Source organism: Diorhabda sublineata, chromosome 1, assembly GCF_026230105.1.
Source record: "Diorhabda sublineata isolate icDioSubl1.1 chromosome 1, icDioSubl1.1, whole genome shotgun sequence".
Taxonomy (NCBI): domain Eukaryota; kingdom Metazoa; phylum Arthropoda; class Insecta; order Coleoptera; family Chrysomelidae; genus Diorhabda; species Diorhabda sublineata.
The window spans coordinates 38,585,335-38,601,225 of NC_079474.1; the positions used below are offsets into that span (position 1 = coordinate 38,585,335).

At 31.1% G+C, this 15,891-nt stretch overlaps 1 protein-coding gene across 1 annotated transcript in view; it reads left to right on the forward strand.

The window, feature by feature from the left end:
- LOC130442671 (FMRFamide-related peptides) overlaps positions 1-15,891 on the forward strand; it is a 58,540-nt gene that overhangs the window by 26,665 nt on the left and 15,984 nt on the right. The gene's annotated exons all lie outside the window — the stretch shown is intronic.

Below are 15,891 nucleotides of genomic sequence, written 5' to 3' on the forward strand. Positions count from 1 at the left end.
TCCACTCACAAACATGTAATATTTCATGTCTGTCAGATTTGTTCGCTCAAAAAAAATCGTGCCGATTGGTGCAAAGAAATGCTTCAAAAGAAATCTATGAGATCATAACTGGTAGGGAATCATGGATCTATGCATATGAACCCGAAAGTAAACAATAGCTGAATGTATGGATCTTTCAAGATAAGCCAAATCTAACAAAAGCTGTTTGCGCACGAAGCACATCGAAGAAAATGGTCGCTTTCGGTCCGAATAACTGAAAACGTCGCCAACGATAAATCCTGAATGGTACACCAACATTTATTCACCAAAAGTATTCGAAAAATCAGACCAACAAATCGTAGAAGACGAATCATTCTTCACCATGAAAGTGCAAGCTCTCATGAATCAGTGCAAACAAAACCCTTTCTGAACAATTAAAACATCGAATTGATGTGTCATCCGTCGTCCAGTCCTTGTTTGGCACCCAATGATTCCGTCTTATTTCCGCAGATCAAAAATAAATTGCGAGGTAAACGTTTTCCTACACCTAAGCAAGCGGCTCATGTGTTCAAATCAATGCTTTGGAGGTATCTCAATCGGAATGGAACAAATGCTTAGACAATGGGTTCAAGCGCATGTAAATGTGTATTGGTGTATCTTAACTGAGAATGTTTTAAAGAACAATAAAGCCATATCCAATTTTAAATATTCGTTTTTATTTGTTCTGTCTCAAAACTTAAGTAGCAGCCCTCGTAGACTTACAGATGTATTGAAGAATTAGAAAGAGAACAGAAATCAGTCACGTAGCTTCTGACAGCGTTATGAATGATCTATTCAAAGAATCCGCCGCAGTTTTTCGAATCAAAACAATTTTTATAGTTTAAAAGAATGCTATTTCAAGTTCCTGAATTTTAATACTTGGAAGTATCCGAAATAGATTTGTCGAGAAGTTTTTGGAATCATTCTCTGGCTAGAGTGAAAAAATTGATAAAAAATCCATTTTTAATTTTGATGAAACGTCAGATGTTATGATAAAAAAAACTCTCAATACTCCAATGCAATCCAATGCTTAGTTTACAAAATGAATAAAGTTTTTTTCATTGGAAACAGTGATTGAAAATTGAAGTTAAAAATTTCAAATTGCTTTAATTCTCTGAGAGAACAATGAATTTCGATTTTATTTTAAACATCATAAATTTTCAGTGAATAATAATTTTTAAAAGCTACAATTACTATCCCCTAAGCTCAAGCCACCATCAGTAAGAGGGAAACTTTGAATTACCACTTTTGGGGCATAATAGAAAATTCTGTAACGTTGATTTGGTGCTGTTTTCCTAATTTTCACGAAAATAAAAAAGAGTTTATTCGGAATACGATGTAATACCTCTAATTTGTAAACTCTAGATTTTGCATTGGAAGACAAATCTAGAAATTATTAAATGAAATAAATAGATAATCCTAAATATGAAATATCATAGTTCAACATTCATATTATTTCTAAAAACAATGGTTCACAGTAATGCCTTCTATTTTAAAAACATGTGATTTTCGTTCACATATCTAATATCTAAGGCTTGCTTGGTTTTGTAAATATTATGAAAATTATTCCTTCATCTAAACTGATTCCTTAAAGTCATAAAGGTAGGCAATTGAAAGTTTTACGTCTCCACATAAATGTATTTTATTAGAAAAGATAAATTTTGAGAAGAATAGAACAGATTATTGTTGAAATTTCAAACTATAATTCATTTTGTTCAAAGAATCTAACATTTTTTTTTAATTTTATATCAGTACTTGCACTTGAATATACTATTCATGTACTTCGAATTTAGACGACAGAGTCGATGAAAACTTTCTCCGATTAAGTACTGAATTAGTTACGTTAATAAATTTAATTACCTAAGTTAATCTCCTAGCAGATATAATGAAACATCATAATACCTTCTATAAGGCAACAGCATAAGTTACACTAACCAGTGTGTAGTTTTCTGCTTTCATGCTATTATTTTATAAACTCACTTTTTTTTGTTCGGAATTAGTTTTCTCATTGTTTTAAAATTACCCACCTATGATACTTTTGCGGCATCAGTGACTTTAAGTATTAAATGGATAATTAAAAATTGTTCCAAAAAGATAAAAGCACAATAGCTTTTAGCTTATAAAAGTAAGAGAAGTATGGTTTTGTGGGATTCGTTTTTATATACCTATAAACAAGTATTTACCGTCAATGGCGCACTGCACATTTTTAGTTGTTGAATTTTTTTATTCAATTCAATTGAATATTTGTTACTGGATCATATGTACTGTATACCCATTTTTTATTTCGGTTTAAAATACAAAATCTAATTATTCGCTCTGATTATATCATATGAAGTATATTCGTTAGAAGTTGTTCGATTGATAATTTTGTTCTATAAATAATTATTCACCATTTGAGAAAGATCACACGCTATAAAATATCATAGGAAAGTGAATTTCTATTTGTAAATTTAGTTTGGTTCTTATATAAGAGAACTGATTCTAGGTTTATAGAGATGAATAAAGTTTGAGTTGCGGCTATTGAATATTGAAGTTAATAACGCTGTAGACAACATGATAATTTCTAGCCTGCACATATACAACCGGGACGTTGAGAACATATTTAATTACATCAATATAAGTGATTTTAACTCTTCCAACTTTCCATATATTATAGAAAATGTAACGGAAAAAACATGATAATGTTCGGAGAAGGAATTATCAGGGATAAACCTAAACTAAACCTAAATAGTCAAATCTGGGATATACCTTAGGATGAAATAAATATTAAGTTTAGTTTTGAGAGAAAAATCACTTCAAAACTAGGCTGTAGAAGTGGATGAGATCAAAATTCCATACTAAAAAAGAATAGAAATACCATCAAATTGTATTCCAAAATAGCAGTCCGAAATGAAACTGGTCTAGATCCAAATACTATAAATGTTTGGGCAATATATCAAATATTTTCAAGTAGAAATATATGCAATTAAGAAATGATGCCAGGCAAACAGGACATCACAAACAGGTAATTATCCTCTTGTCCGATAGCCAAACATCTATTAGAGCTGTAAGCTTCGATATCATAGAATCTAAGCTGGTTCAGAAATGCCTCGATAAGTAATATGAGCTTGATGAAGTTACTCTCCAATGAGTTTTGGGACAAACTGAAGGGTAGAATCATATTATAGTAGGAAAACAAGTGAGGGGCGGATAAATCCTTGGTAAGATCTCAACCTTTTTGTGGAATAGATTACAGTACAATAGACAAGAAGGTAGATTTGGAAAAAAACAGTTACCAGAGCAATCTACAGGGGTTGAGGCAGGGAAAGATACATTTGGAATAGAATACCAAAGAAGATATATTGAATGTACCAGCCTTAGCTAGTTCATTTTACGAATACTAACAGGAATTCTGTCGGGTCATTGCCGCCTAAATTAACACTCTACATTTAGCGGTGAATGCTACATAGAGGACGAAATCTCTATCTACATTCTCTTGAAGTGTAAGAGATTACGAAATTGAAGGATATGGAAATGAAATTCAAGAATCCTCGATCAAAACAATCCAGTTGCTAATTTTATATTGTACCAGATATAAGACCTTTGCGAATTCCACCGATAAGATAAAATGTGTATCAAAAACAAATTCAGCGATTCTTCTGGATCAGAAAGTATTGGAGATTATACAATAACAGATTGTTTTATATAAAATTTTAATGGATGAGTGTAAATGTAATCAAAATAAATCTTTCAAACTAATAATTATCGTTGTTGGACCCTTGTTTTTTTTTATAGTAATGGAAAAAAGTAATTTAGACTTAATGGTGAAAAACAAGTAAATGTGAAAGCTTAATCCTATTTTACATCTCTCTTAGCTCCTTGGAATTCTAGTATGATATTCTTTAGTTAATTTACTGCTTTTTTCTTTTTTTTTCCTTAAAGACCTTTGCTATTTTAGGTTTGTCGTTTGATCCTACATGCTTTAGAGCTAAAACTTTTAATCTACTCATATCAATTTGATTAAATACACTTTTTCTCTTTTCTCACACTTTTTATATGACTCAAAATATCTTTTACACGCACTCTGAGCGAAAAAAAATCTTCGCAGCTGCAATAAAGTATGTATAATATCGAAGTAAATTGGTTGCTCATATTCGTGCATCATAAAATCCAGGCAAGCGACAATTTGCTTAAAAAATATGTTCAGAAATTAATAGCTCGATTTTAATGTTGTTTTTGCTTTACCACGTAAACTGCAGATTACCTGCAAGATGTTCTATAATAAAAGATACTTATTATGTTAAAACATAAATTTATACGGTGAGGGTATTCAGTGTTTACTGAGTTTCACATAGGTTGTGATCAAAACGGTGTATTTCAGAAATATAGTTACTTATTATACAAAGGAACAAAGTACTAGATTATAGTTTGAAGATCTAAAATCTACTATCTTTCGTGAAATATACACATTTTTTCTCTGTGATAGGAAAAACCATGATTTAATACTGAAAAATTACATTATTAAATAACAGAAACGCGATAATTACACCTGCATTGCTAAGGAAACTTTTAAATCAAATATCTGTCAATTTAATTTCGTGAGTTGATTTGAAATTGTGAACAGTAGTTATTTTCAATATTATAAAGTAAAAAATGTTTGATTTCAAGTTTTCTTTGACTCCACCGGAATTAATAGAAGTAGCCAAAGTAGCATCACAAAAATTAAATCGAGGAAAATTTATGGAATCGCGTATTCAAGATTCGTGGAAAGGAATATGAAAAAAATATACAGTTCTTTCTCGGAGACGGTGTTATTGACTTATTTTTCGAAATTGGCACAAAAACAAAGCCATAGCTGAATAATGTAATGATTGAAAGTATATAGACATTTCAAAATATTCCAAACTTACATTTTTGAAACAAAATGAGAAAGTTTACAAGCCCAAGAAATTTGCGATTTTTACGAGAGTAAATTTTTGATAATTTTATAATTTCGCGGTCCCCTTGTTATTCGGCTCTAGAAAATCGAAAAATTATCCGATTTTGATAATTTTTTTAATTCTTTGTTTTTACGGCGAAAAAAATTATGGGAATAAAAAAAACTTATGTTGGTTGCAGGGCTTTAAATGTTCATGAAAACACACTCATTCACATATAATTGTCGATAACTTTTTTCCAAATAATCAAATAAAGTTGTTATATTTTTTTTCATAATCTACACAGAAAATGAACAAATTGAAAAGAAAATTTATAAAAATATTGATTTATCGTGTTTTTAAAATTAAAAATAATAAATGAATAAACAAAGATTTTTGAATTTCTTTTTTCCAATATGTTCCTTTATTTGTGTAGATTAACTAAAAAATATATGAACGCGAAGAAGTGCGTTTATGATCACATTTGAAGTCATATATGAAATCTCCAGGTGTAATATTTCCCATATTTTTTTCATAAATCCGCCGTAAAAACGAAGATTTAATGAAATATTAATAGAAATCGGATAATTCTTTCGAATTTGTGAATTCAGCCAGGTAACATGAGATGATATTGGAGATTCGGGAACGTTATTATGAAACTTAGAAAAACAAAGAATGTACACAGGAGATTTTTAGTTATTGAAAAATATTTTAAATTTTTTCGAATGTTCATAGCTCTTCGTCCAGCAGCAGCAATAGATCGCTGCCTGTTTTATGCTTATAACAATGGAAAATTGATCAATCAGGTTGTGGGTAAAAACCAGTTTGATGAGGTTCCCGAAACAGGGGCTTCGACTTGAAAATGCTAACTCATATACAGGTCATTCATTTCTAGATCGTTCGCAACACTTTTAGTTGAATCTGAGGGAGACTTGATGACACTAAAAAACTTGGAGGGAAGTCATCAACGGTCGCTGAAGGATATGTTGACGAATCGGAAGAACATAGAAATATCTTCATAAAAAGTGACAATTTTTTACCTCTCAACACAAATAAAATGTGAAAGTTTTTTCTCGTCATGGAAAAAAATAATTATTCAATTTTTCTCATAATAATTTTAAGGAGATGCATATACTCGAATTAATTCAATCTAAAAGAATAATTATTATATGAAACTATGAAGGTCAAAAAATTTTGAGCAAACTAAAGTCTTGCTTCACTACTTGCTAATGTGCTAGTGCAAAAACGATTTAAAATGTGGGTATTCTAATGTTTTTCGTATTTATTCACACTCTTTATTGGCAGGGTGAATTAACAAACACTGACTCTTACGTTTTTAATTTATTTACACACTAACACTATTTATAATAATTCACTTATGTATATCACAATTGCTTTCTTCTATATTAAGGCGAGTTTCCTGAGGGTTTGCTTGGAAGTCGGACTCAAAATGTGCTGATAATATTCCAAAGATGGACGGTTATTGTAGAGGATTAGAAGCTGTTACGGTGTATATAGCTGTTTGGTCTTAAAGAGGGCTCCAAGTTTTTATAAAGCTGCCTTAAGTAATTCGGCCATGTGACTATATCAGGACATATTGCTCCCAGCTGCAACAACCAACAAGTGAATTTGGGGTGATAGTCATATTTTATGTCTAAACTAGACCAAATCCTGAGTTGCAACGCTAGCCTTGTTTGTAAAAACAGCAGCTTCAGTCTTTGCTGCAATAAACTCAATCAAATAACTTCCACCCCACTCCATAATGTTTTTAAGATCGTTATTGATGGCAATGATTTGTTGCTGCTTACGGACTTTCGCTTTAGCCGAGGGCGGCTGATTTGAATGATAATACCAGTGTGCTATCGTCGGTGAAGCTATAAATTGGGTTTGCATTTTGTCAAGTAGATCTTTGATGTATAGAAGAAAGAGAGTAGGTGACAAGATGTATACCTGAGAAACACCAGCGTTGACCTCAAACCTTTCTGAGGTGTATCCATCGATAGCAACTTGGATGGATCGGTATTTGAAACTACTAAGCCAGTTAATAAATGTGGACAAGATCGTCATGCCAAACCCTGTCAAAAGCCTTCTATTTGCCCAGTGCGATTGCTCTGGATTTATGTTTAGGAAAACCATATCAATGGTCGCTGATGATGTTAGCAGACTCCAGATATCTCAAGATACCAACTTTCTCCATCATCTTGGCTGTAGCTACTATTGACGGTAGTTGTTGCGAACCGTCTTTATGCCATTTTTTGGTATTGGTTGAACACGAACAAGTATCTAATCTACAGGGAAAAAGCCTCTTTCATTTGATAAAGAAAAGAGTTTACATAGTGGACTTGTTAGTACAACTGCGTATCTGTTCAATACGATTAGTGGTATTCCATTGGGGCCAGTGGCTTTATGGATGTCTAAGCCACATCGTGGTGTCGAAATGCTATTTATGGCATAAATGAACCAACTCAAGGCAGACGGGGAGGTAGTTTTACCCGCGAATCAAGAGTTAAAGTTTTCCATCCGTCATTATACTGCTCCTTGTAAGAATCTGTGGTCTGCTTGTAGTTATTTCTCAACACCAAAGTTCATATGATTTTGAGCACTAGGATTTGAGCGTCATTTGCGATGAGCAGAAGTTTTTGAATTCTCCAGAGCAGTTTTTAGCAAACCATGGATTGTTGCCTGAAAAGCCATTGAACGAGTGAGGAATATAAAATATATATACTTGCTAAAATTACTTCCAAAATCTCGTTTTCCCTATTAATAGTATCATCTCCTACTGAACGTTAGAACTTATTGACTAGTCGGTTTTATAATTAGGAAAGCAGCAGATTTCTTGAATCTTTGATTTAATTCAAGTTCATTTCTACTAATTCAGAGAAAACTTATTTGGAAGATACTACAAAAAAAGAAAATACTTTTTGACTATGACTTTTTACTCCCAACCAAGAGAATATCTGATGGTATTCAAACTCACGCTACAATAAATTGACGCAGTAATTTAAGATACAATCACTAATGTCAAAAGTATTAAATTCCTTTGTATTGAACGTCATCACTGTTTATTCTATTATTTGGAGTGTGAACGATGAGTGAAGAGAAGCTTAATAACATTGTACGATACGTTGGATGTAAAGCAAGGCGAGTTGATATTATTTCGAGCCGCATGATTTTCTTATGGATATACAATCTTGACAAATAGCTGTTTGGAGAGATATCATACTTGGTCTTTATGGACTCAAATGATTCGGCTGTTTCTCTTGTTAATTATCTCGTTTAGAATATGTAAGTGGTTTTGAATTTCATTGCTACCTTTAACTAGTTCAACATTGTAGTAAATTATGTCCTGGGGAGAATTGGTACAGTGGCGTCTGCTTTTGTTAATTCTCATCTACACGTGAAAAATGGAAAAAGCAAGAATAGTGCATATATTTGGGTGAACTTTTGAATATTATCGAAAAAGATTTTGGAACGTGAAGAGGAAATTTGATATTCGCTACACCGCGCGTACTACCGTAACAACGTTTAGTAATACAACAAAGTTTTTCAGTTCCTTTTTTATTGAATATGAGGTGTTGAAAATTGTGCTTGACTTAATTATATATCAATGAATTTATGGCTGAGGAAGTGCATTAGAATATGCAGTACTAGAGGAAGATGTGAGGATGGTCCCAGACGTACCTGGTCATCTAGAGATGGAGGTACTTGCTTGAAAAATTCCACTATATTTGAAAGTATACAATCTATACAGTCATGTTGTTTATTATTTGTTTGGCATCCATCAATAGTGAAAAAAAGGTCTTAGTCTAGCCAATATAAAATCTGAACTAGATTCTACTCTGGGTACGACTGTTCCTTCGTTATCAACAGTAAAATATTAGGTAGCAGTGTTTAAACAAGGCCATATGACCTGCGAAGACTGAATGTGGTGACGACTCCAGAAATGTTGGAAAAAAATCCACAATCAGGTACTGGATTATTGTCGACTGAAAGTGTGCATATTTACTGAAATTTGGGACATTTGTGTGCAAGATGGGTCCGCGTTTGTTCACAATGGAACAAAAACGGCTTCGTGAAGGTGTTTCCATCAAGTGTTTGGCAATGTTTCACAAAAATGAAGCCGAATATTTGCGTTTCATAACCATGGATGTAGGCAAGGTTACGGCGTCGGTTTTTTGGGATCGGCGTGGAATAATTCTGTTTTATTATTTTGAATAACTATCAACGTCGAACATTTTGTGAATTTATTACAACGTTTGAGCGAAGAAATCAAGCATATGGCTAAACAAAAGGAATTTCGTCAAGACAATGTATCAGCCTCACATATTCGTTATTGCAATAGGCAAAATTAATGAATTGAAGTTTGAAATGTTACCTTGTGCATCCTATTCGCCAAATTTAATCTCCTCAGATCAGTTTCTGTTCCCAGACTTAAAAAAAATGGCTCAATGCTAAAAGAATTTTCAACAATCAAGTGGTGGTGTCTGTAGTTAATTGCTATTCTGTGGAACTTGACGATCTTTATTATAATATATATTTTTTCCAAAATTTTTTGATGGACCAAGTACTTCTGAGCCCATCCTCGTATTATCACTAAAACGTTATAGGAATTTATAATAAAGTAAATAACTTGCAATATCACTTATTCCGTTCAACTGTTTTCACGATACAATGAACGAAAATTCTTATTGTTTAAAAAATATCGATTAGAGACAAAGAAGACATACCAATTCGTTTTCTGATTATAGATTTCCAAATATGTAGAAGATTGCAGAGAAAAGTAAATGAATCGTATTTAAGTTACGCCGTAATGATCAGTCAAGGGTGCTTCTATTGGATTGTAATCAGCGAAAGCATTTTCTGCATAAGTAGAATGTTGGAAAGGGGAATTAATTTTTATCGAGAATTTCATATTTCACATACATCTCCTTATTGGAGGATATAAAAAAATAACCTGGTATTGACTCATGTTTACATTATGAAGAAATAAAACGCGTTTTTATAATCATTCAAAAACTTAATGTCAAGTATCAAATGACATTTTTAACGTGAAACTTCATCTTATTTGATTAACTTCACAGCTGCCACTATCGTATAATTTTTAATTGTTGTTTTATATTTATCTTCTATCTGTCTAGCTCTAAATTGATTTTGAAAATTTTTTGTTTCGAAATATATTGTTGGTGTGAAAATAATACTTTTACTACTATCTTCCTTGTTATATAATGTGATGGATAATCAGCATTTATATGATTTATACATTCAAATGGTATCTTATATTCTCATTTTCCTCTAGTAATGTAAAATAATTCAGAACCAAGCATATTCCATCCAGGCCGTTAAAATTAAGGAACTATAAATGAGAAAAGAGGTCAGAGAGGCCAATCCTATTTAGTATGTTTTACCTTTTTAACTGTAAACTTATATAGTAATTGTGTGAATTGATATCTTTGGATAAATATACGAGTAATTCTGTATTCGTTGTGCTTATAGCAGTATTTCTTTCTCCAAAAACTGTGGACTTTTATTCAAAGAACTGTGTTTCAATCATGAATAGGAGAAACTACCGTTGGCTATTTATAAAAAACAAAAAAAAAACAAAAACATAATTTATACTAGAGCTATTTTAAAAATGAATCTATTTTCTTACTTCAACCTATTAAATTTGGATCAAATTTTTTTCCACTATTATCGAGGAGTGAAACTCCCCTATTGTTATTTACATTTCGACCAATTTCGTCCTAGTCGATAAAAAACATTTATCTCTATGTTTTCAAGGGTGCTGAGTATGAATATGGGAGTAATACAATTTTAGAAATAAAAATCTTTGTAGAATATCTAAAGGTAAGTGATGACCCACCTTCATTTTCTAAGCGACTTCTTAAAAATGATCAACAGAAAAATCATGAATAATAATTTTTGGAAATTTTTCAAATCTATAGTTAATGATGTGAAGCTATGATTCACTTTTAATTCCATACTCTACAGGATTGCAAGGTGTACTCATGATACCTAATATCTAAATCAAAATTCTTGTTCCATACATGAAACTCATATTATATAAGATCGATCAAATTTAAAAATTTTGTATCTTCATTTAAGTTCATACAAATGACAAGTTATCTATTATTTATTCTCTCCTCAAACTATCAAATTTGGATAATTATTTTATCACATTTTCAATATTCTTCTCCATATTTCAATTTTGGGAGGAAATTATATCATTTCATTACAATTTCTCTTTCAAAGAAAATTAAGCTGATTATTTCAGGAAATTTCACTAAAATATGTCAAATATATGCAATGTAGATGTTATTTTCTTTGAATTAATTAGATAGTTCAAAGTGATGAATTTCTAAATGTATTATTTTTTCGTCACCTTGACAGTTAAAAAATGTATTTTGCTATATCTGATGATATTTTTTTCTTTTATTACGTCTAAAATTTTGCGATATAAGTATATATTTAGGAGTACAAGTTCAGCAATATTATTTCAATGATGAATTATTTAAATAAATAGCAAGCCAGCAGCATAAACACAAATGAATAATAGTAACTAAATTCCATTCAAAATGGACTACTTCCTTAGATAGAAAATATTATTTTAAAAGTTAAATGGGATATTTGAAGTTGATACTTCAGGTATAAATAATATTCTTGAGGAAATAAAGTTATACTGGAATTAAGAAATGGTGATATGTTTTGAAAACGAATTAAAATATAAGTTAAAGAAAACAAAGTGAATATAAACTTTTTGATGCAGTTGTTATGGAAGGAGATTAAGACGGATGAATTAGACATTAATTGGATTGTTGTGACTATTGTATACATTAAAATAAAATAAACGCTAAGAAGAATCTGAGTTATTTGTTAATTATGGATGATATTATATAACAATATGAATCGTAATCATGAAGTATATTTTTTATTAAATCTTCAGAAGGAGGAAGACAAATATAATGATTATATTCTCAAAAATCAACTTTTCATTAAAACTTTTGATCTTCTCTTCTATTCAATACATAATTGATATTCATAATGGTTTTGAAGAAATAATCGTAATGTACATGTCAAATTTAAACACAGAAGAACACTTTCTTGTGGCAATTTTTTGTCAGAGGACAATCATTTTCCAAAGACATATGACACTCAAATTTTTCCCTATATCTTTATTTTGAAAATTCTGCTTAATTGTCCTATGCTTTGAGGAATTGTTTTGTTGTATTTAAATTATTATGTAGTATGATCTCAACTCTATTTAAGAATGCTTCTGTAATATACTTATTTAGCAAAATTAATGATTCTCTAGAGCAGGGGTGCCAAACTCAGTTTTGCCGAGGGCCTATATATTAATTTTACAATGTGTAGGCGGGTCAGATTCAAATAAAAAATGCTCTGAATTATTATAACAGTTGATTAATTCAATTATATAGTATATAATATATGGTTTTTAAAAATCATATCAAAGTTATGAAAGAGGGTAATTATTTTGACTTCTTAAGTTTTTGGCAAACTCGTCTTGTGCGATGTTTGTTCTTATTTATTTTCATGACGGATAATATCTGATACCAAATATGCACAGAATGTGTGCTGCATGGTTTTTTTAATTCCGGGTAGTTATCCAAAGTCTTGAATATTGTGTATAAAATGTAAGAGCGTTAACCTCTTTGTTTGTTTTTTCAAACTACTCTCCAATTGAATACCTGTTAACTCCAATTACAATTCAATGTGTAGCTTAAAAATTGAATGTATTGTTGAAAACTAGGATTTCCATTTTATACATTTTGTGGAAGTCTCCAAAACGATTGTTGAGTTCCGTAATCAGATTTTGCAGAAGTTGAAATATTCCCTGATGTTTTTTGTTTCAACTTAGTTATAACAGCCGAATGTTTGTAGCCACTTCAATCGTTTTTCAGTTATTTCATTTACTGTTAATACCTCGTATAAAAACAGCAAGTTGAGCTTTATTCTTAGTAGCAGTATCAGTCAAAGCCCAGTAAAAAGTTTATGAGTTCCTTAATTTTATACTTCAGTTGGAGAGCCAAATTCTATTGGAAATCATTTTATTCTTGAAGCAACAGTGTTTCTAGATAGAGAAATATTTTCAATTATTGAATTTTAAAATGGAAATGAAGAGTCGGCAACTTTCAACAAACAGTCTTTAATAAACCCACCATTAGTGAAAGGTTTTGATCTCTTCGCTATTTCTAATGCAATGATCAGGGCATGTTCATTCACAGTATTAGCTTCAGTAAACATCGATTGTTGACTTTGAATCTTAGATTTTATTTTTTAAGGGTAAAAATCGATTTTGATTTATAATTAATATCATGATGTTTTCTTAAGTTAAACTCCTTACAAACAGCAACTGATTGAGTGCAAATCAAACACCTTTCCATTCTATGACACAACAATCATGGATATCTCACGACACGAACAAATGCAGAATACCTTCACAATCACTGCTCTTCACAATTACTACTTCGCAATACAATTAAACCTTACCCCAACCATATCGCTTCGTTTACTCGACTCAATTGACTCACTTCGTGCCGACGCAGTCGTTTGACATCGATAAGGAAGGTTTTAGTCTAGACTCACGGGACGTGGAAGATTATATTTTTCTCAATAAAAATAATGGGGTATTTCCGCTGGTTGTTAAGAGATGGCGTTATGAATGCGTCTCACGGGCCTTATCTTTGACATATCTGCTATTTTGTGTATCCACTTTGCTTGTTCAGTGAGAAATTCTGAATAAATCGAATATTTTCATATTTTTTGAAATGTTTGTCGAATTAGAAGTTGATATTAATGAAAAACTAGTCAATTATTTTAGAAAACAAATTTTCAACACTTAAACCCATGTCTAGAATTAACTAGAATTGTAGAATATTTTCAAAATTATCAATTTTCACGAAAAGAACCCCATTTTCTTCTGTTCACATTTTGTAATAGTGGAATTATTTAGCAATAATTTATTTCCTTGTAATTTTGCCTTGAATTTAAACGTTAAATACATTTTGAGAAAACAATCGTGGTCTAAAGGTTTCTATTTCACTTGTAGATTGATGTAAATGTTGTGAATTTGGAACGTCATAGTTTGTGACAGTAAAAAAACTGCTCTCGAAGTATAAACAGATCAAGTCATCTTCATGTGAAAGATTGGAGGCGAAGGTCAAATAGTATCAGCCAAAGAAAATGAATGAATGAATGAATTTATTCTTTAGGCACATAAAATAAACACTACAGACAAGACCGCTATATTGCACAACTTGCTGGAGAGAACATCTCCTGGATTATTGCAAAATATTTGAGGTTGTCAACTCTGAAAATTGTCGTCCGAAGTTGGAGTAGGTAGGACTACGATGAAGAGCCATGGTATATATAAGAATGCCACAGGAAATATATTTGAAGGATAGTATATCTGAAAAAAACGAATTTTAAGGATGTTGGCAGGCGTATAATTTGAGTTATGCATTGTTTATAGGAACTTATTTGCACTAAAACCTTTAAGAATAGCAAATACTATGTACAGATCACAAGATAATATATGAACATAAATTTATATATTGTTTTATTGTAAAGTTGATAATAAATTGCTTTTTGTGGCTTGAGGACTGAATAGTGAACGAAAAAATATGAATATTCACGTGTTGAATAAATAAAAAATCAGTTAAAATGAGTAGTTGGTAATTACTTAGTTGGGACTTAATTTGAGTTGACAAAACAAATAAGAATCATCGTGGAGCCGACGAAATCCAAAATCTAGCAAACAATTCAACTGAATCATATTATCAATGAAGTCGACTAAAGAATACAATTTTATAACTGCACTATTTAGAAAATGTGATATAAGTCGTAGAAAGATGACAGAACACTTTGTATTGAATCTGTATTATTTATAAAAAACACATATTTGTCTCATATTCATTTAGATAGAGACTTAAAAAAGTTGAAGATACAATAATAAATCCGAAATATTTCACGATCAAACTTGTTGTTTAGTGGACATACCATTTATCACATTACTGAACTTTGTCTGGAAAAATAAAGACAATTCGACAAGACAAAGCTCTTAACAGAAAAAATTTGAAATTATGAAATATATAGATCTAAATCAGTGAATTCCGAGGAGTTTTTTTATAGTAATTGTAATAAATTGTTCCTCGTTATGGAATACAAAATGAATATCAGCCATTTGTCTTATACAAGGACCAGGAGATGGTTGTTGAAAATCGTAGTTTCTTTCCAATTGTACAGAACATATGAGCCTATAGTAAATTATTGATGTATTTTTTATTGTTTTTCAATAAAACGACAGACGGTTTTCAATTATAACTGTTCATACAACATAATAAATTATAGTTGACATACTTTTCTAGTTAATCAAAGTGAAAAGTAAAAAATATGATGAACCAGTAGAATTAGGGACGTTGGCAATCACTGTTCTAAAAGTGAACATGTTTAGAAAACTGATTCTATATTGTGGAATAAGACTATTAACTAAATGTAAAGATCAATATTGAGAATCCTTCCTGTCATTTTCTGGGGGACTAAGAATGGTTTGTTCAGTTTTAGTAGAATTGTGCTTCTTATTTTCATCTAACAAAATAAAATCTGTAGCTCAAGACTTATATACGAGTAAATTCCTGGAACTAAGTTTGAGAAGGTTGGGTTCTTACCTCTCTCAATAATTTATTATATGGTGGTGAACTGCTATGGTTATTTTACTGAGAGTATAACCACTATAAGAGTTTTAGGAAGAATGAATTAGCCAGAGCACTTTTGCACTATTAGGTTTTAGATAAGATACTTCAAGAGATTCTGTGGGTTGGATGGGCTAGGAGAGGCAATGTATACCTATCCACCAACCACCTGCTGAATACAAACAATCACAAAATTTCAGTGATTATCACTTACGAGGTTACTGGGTAGAGCAAAAGGAATTTCTCAAACGCAATCTGGTGGATGCCATACA